The sequence below is a fragment of the Olea europaea genome, chromosome 4 (genome assembly GCF_002742605.1).
Source record: "Olea europaea var. sylvestris chromosome 4, O_europaea_v1, whole genome shotgun sequence".
Lineage (NCBI taxonomy): Eukaryota > Viridiplantae > Streptophyta > Magnoliopsida > Lamiales > Oleaceae > Olea > Olea europaea.
Window position 1 is genome coordinate 11,520,057 of NC_036240.1, and position 4,654 is coordinate 11,524,710.

Sequence of the window (4,654 nt, forward strand, 5' to 3'; positions counted from 1 at the left end):
CTATTTTCCATCGCTCGGTGCTCCATCTTTTTCCAGTCCTTCTGCTAGTTGCTATGGACTAGCCATTGAGCCACTGACTCCTGTAAATATGTCCAGAAGGGACATTTTTTCATTCTTTTATACTTTGGATTCAATCCCTTCCTTCTTTCCTTTTCCTCCCTTTTTGACTCCAGATTATGTGCAACCCCCATCCACTCTGGATAGTGCGAACACTTCCTTGTTTGTTTGGATTCAGTTTTTGACCGGGAGGGAGTTGTTCCATGATATTTTGACTGGGACCAATGCCAGGGCTGGGGTAGAGATATATGCTCCCCAATTTTTTGCTCGCCAACTTGGTTTTGGCCAAACTTGGCCCGTTCCCCCTTGCTATTCAAGGAATTTGATAGACCGTTTCCACACCATTAATAAGGCAGAGGCAGAGGCTATAAATGCTCGCAATCTTCTTTTGACGAGCAACTTTTCATTAGCCCCCTTCAATCATAGCCGTGCCATCCATCCCTTTTTTGAACGACTCTGGCCGTCAGTGAAACGCAAATTGTTTGTGACTGATGCCAATAGTGCTTTCCACGCACTAGACCAGCCAAACATTTCTTCCACCTCTCCTGTTTTGGTCACTCCTGTGTCCATTAGGAGTCCCTCTTCTTCTGTTCGTGCTAAACAATATGCCCGTCCATCGACTTCTCTTCCTACCAAGCCCACTGCAGCTAAAAGTGCCCCAAGCCGCAAATAGCCAACCTCAGCGTCTCCCATTTTGGAGGATGATGCTGATGATGATGATGATGATACCCCTATCATCGTCAGGAGGAAGGTAATTAAATCGGTTTACTCATAAGCATACCTTTCCATACTTGAGACTTTTCCATGTGCTGATAGTTTATTTGGACCTCTCAGAAAAGTTCAACATCTCCCTTGAAGGCTTTGGTGTTGGCAGCTCCTGCTCCATCATCCTCTGCTGGGGCTGCTTCGTCCAAACCAGCTAATGAAGGGACTACGCTTAAAGAGAAATCTTTAGTCCCAGAATCTTCATCACAACCAATGGACGAGCTACCTTCTTCCCAGGGCGTTGACCCCCCAAATGTCGAAGCAGAAGGTAATTCGTTTTTTGATGCTTTACCTTTGCTTGTGCTATTGGTGTTGACTTGTTTTCTTTTGAGTTTTGCAGATGTTCCCATGAGTTTGCCCGTTGCGGCAAGGTCTTCTTGCTTAGACAAGGGGAAGTCCTCACAAATGGTGGAGCCACAGGTGGCAGATTTGGCTTGGGATATGCCATCTTTCAAGATTGCTGATGAGGTAATCTTTGTTTCATCTTTACCTCAACTTTGTTTAGTGTAGTGAAAACCTTCAATATTGGCGATTTTCTTTGTAGGATGCTGATAAAATTGTGTTTTCCATTCAAGACGTGTTCACTTCCTGGGGACAAGTCAAAACATCTCTCCTTGCTTCAGCCAATTGTCCTTCTGCTTTTTCAGAGGACGATATGAAGTTCTTCAAGCAGTCAATATTTGAGTATATGTCCTTCATGGATATGGACATCGGTAAGGCTAGTGCTACCAGGCCTAAGGATAAGCTTGAGCATTTGAATGCGAAATTGGAGCAAGCACTGACACTTCCGTCGCTCAATCTTTCTGCTGATTTTAAAGCGACGTTGAAAGTTATCCATTTCGAGGTCCTCTCCTTGCTGGCCAAAAATGTTGAACTGAAGGCCAAAAGTACTCAATATTTTCGCGCCGTATCTGAAAAAGAGTCTTTGCTACTGGAGATCAACAAAGCTGAGAACGAGTTGAAAGAAATCTCTTCCGAAGTCATGATTGAAGACTCTTTGATGACTAGTTTGGCTGCTCAGATGAAAGAGCTTCAAGCCAAGATGGACGACTACAAGGCGAGAATGGCTGCTATAAAGCGTAATACCTCCCGAGGAATTGAGCGAACTAAGTCTTTGGTCGAGCAGTACAAGAAGTTGGAAGTTGATGATGATGTTGTGGCTGAATTGAACATCACTTCTTCTCGGCAGAACGAGGACTGGGGGAAACTTAGGAAAAGAATTCGTTTGGTATGGGGCGAATTGTAATTAAGACATATAATGCCTTAACTTTTTCTTTTTATAATTTCGTATTGACTTTCCCTTTGTAACCTTGTACTGATATAACAGCAGTCATCATTGTTAATGAATAACTATTTTAGCATCTTGTGTATTTATCAACGTTCGTTTTTTTTTAATTGTCAATCGCTCAGGCATTTAACTGCTTTATGCTAAAAGTTTTGCACATTTTTTCTTAATATTTCTGCCCAACTTGGGGCCACTTAATCCCATTTACTAGACACGAATATGGCTGCTCATATTCTGTCTTTTCACCTTCACCCCTTATAAATGCACATCACATTTGTACCTCCCTATAAATGCACGTATACTTCATACTTTCCATCTTCATTTCCATTTTCTTCTTCAAAAAATCAATTTGCTGCCATTGCTTGGCATTTTTGACAATCAATCAAAAGCTTTCGTTTTTCATGGAAATGGATCATCTGATCTGCCCACTTTGCCATCTTTCTTGATGTCACTTTTGGTATGGGAGATATAGGAAATATTCTTTGGCCAGCAGCAAAGTTCTTCCCATCGTCTCCGTTCCTACAAGAAGTTCAATGATGGAAGACAATTTTTTGGGGTGCTTGGAGGCCACCTTACTTGCTGAGAGTACATCTCAATCTCATTGTCTGTCGTTGCAGCGATGCATTTAGGAAGGCGATGTGAGGGCGCTTCATCTTCCTTTCTACTTGCTGAGAGTGCTTTTCAGCCTTTCTGCTTGCCTTTGCAGCAGTGCAATCAGGACGGCGATCAAAGCCAGTACACCCTCTTACTCGGCGATCGACCGGGAGATTAGTTTGCTCTTAATCGTAGTTTATAGAGCATTTAGCATCTTGTATTTCGCAATTTTGTAATGAATATTTGATAATAAAGGAATTTATTTGAACGTATTTCGCTCTGACCCTTTTTACTCTACGATCATTCAATGCGATTTGGTTACACTTTTATTTGTTCACTTTCCCATGAGGAATGAATATATTTTTTCAAATATTTGCCATTAATGAACCTCATGTGCTTGGTGCCGTCTAAATCTTCCAAATGATAGGATCCATTAGGCAATACATTATTCACTTTATATGGTCCTTCCCAATTGGGCGATCATTTGCCATACTTTGGATCTTTGCTATCCAAAGGGAGTACTGTCTTCCAAATCAGTTTGCCCAGGCTAAACAACTTGACTATAACTTTTTTATTATAAAATTTAGCCATTCTTCGTTTTTGAACTTGCAATCTATCTAGGACGTCTAACTTTAATTCGTCCAACTCTAATAAGTTTTGAACTAGTGATTTGGTATACTTATCATCACTTAACTTATGTTGCAAACACACTCTGATCAATTGCATGTTAATTTCCATAGGCAAAACGGCCTCATGTCCATAAGTAAGTTGGAAAGGAGTACTTTTGGTACTTGACCGAGGCGACGTCCTATAAGTCCATAAGGCTTTGTTCAGACATCCGTGCCAATTTCTAACATTTTCATCTATCATTTTCCTTATGATATTTTTTAGAATCTTATTAGAAGATTCTGCTTGCCCGTTGGATTGAGCGTAATATGGTGTGGAGTTTATTAATTTAACTCCAAACCCGCTCAAGAATTCATTCACTTGATCTCCATTTAAAGATGTCCCGTGATCTACCATCAAAATTTGTGGAATTCCAAATCTATAAATGATGTGATCACGGATAAATTCTATGACATTCTTCTTGGTGATCTCCTTTAAAGGTACTGCCTCTACCCACTTAGTGAAATAATCGGTTGCAACTATAACAAAAGTATGTTGCTTGGACGATGGGGGATAAATTTTCCCTATCAGGTTTATCGCCCAACCCTTGAACGGCCAAGGTTTAATAATAGGTGTCATCTCTCGTGCTGGCGCCCTTTGTATTGGACCATGCTTTTGGCATGCTAAACAACTCTTTGCATACTGAACCCATAATTCTCCCATCTTTGGCCAAAAATATCCACTCCTAATAATTAACCATCTCATCCTTTGGCCAACTTAATAAGCTCCACATATCCCTTCGTGGACTTCAGCCATGATCGTCCCGACTTCTTACAAACTCACACATTTTAGCAGTATACCATCAAAGCGTTTCTTGAATAACTCTTCATCTATCAGTGCATAGTTTAGCAAACGCAACTTCATTTTTCTACTATCTCTTTTATTAGGTTCTTTAAGGAACTCCTTAATTTCTACCCTCCAATCCATTGCATCTCCATCTTGTATGCAATGAAGTTCAATCCTTCTCGCCCTTCTTTGGATCACGGGCAATATTGTTCCATATTCACAAGTAGACTTCCAATTTAAAACCTTTGAGTACCCTGAGGCCATCTGGGCCAACTCATTTGCCACGTCATTGTATATCCTATTAACACATGAAAGTTCTACTTGGTCGAATTCTTCTAATAACTCTTGGGCGATTTCATATTGACTCATGATGGAATCACTTTGGTAGTTAAAATCACCAATCAGTTGGTGAATTACCAATTGAGAATCGCCTCTAATGTTTACAATTTTTACCCCCATATCTATCATTAGTTCCAGGCCCATGATTAAGGTTTCATATTC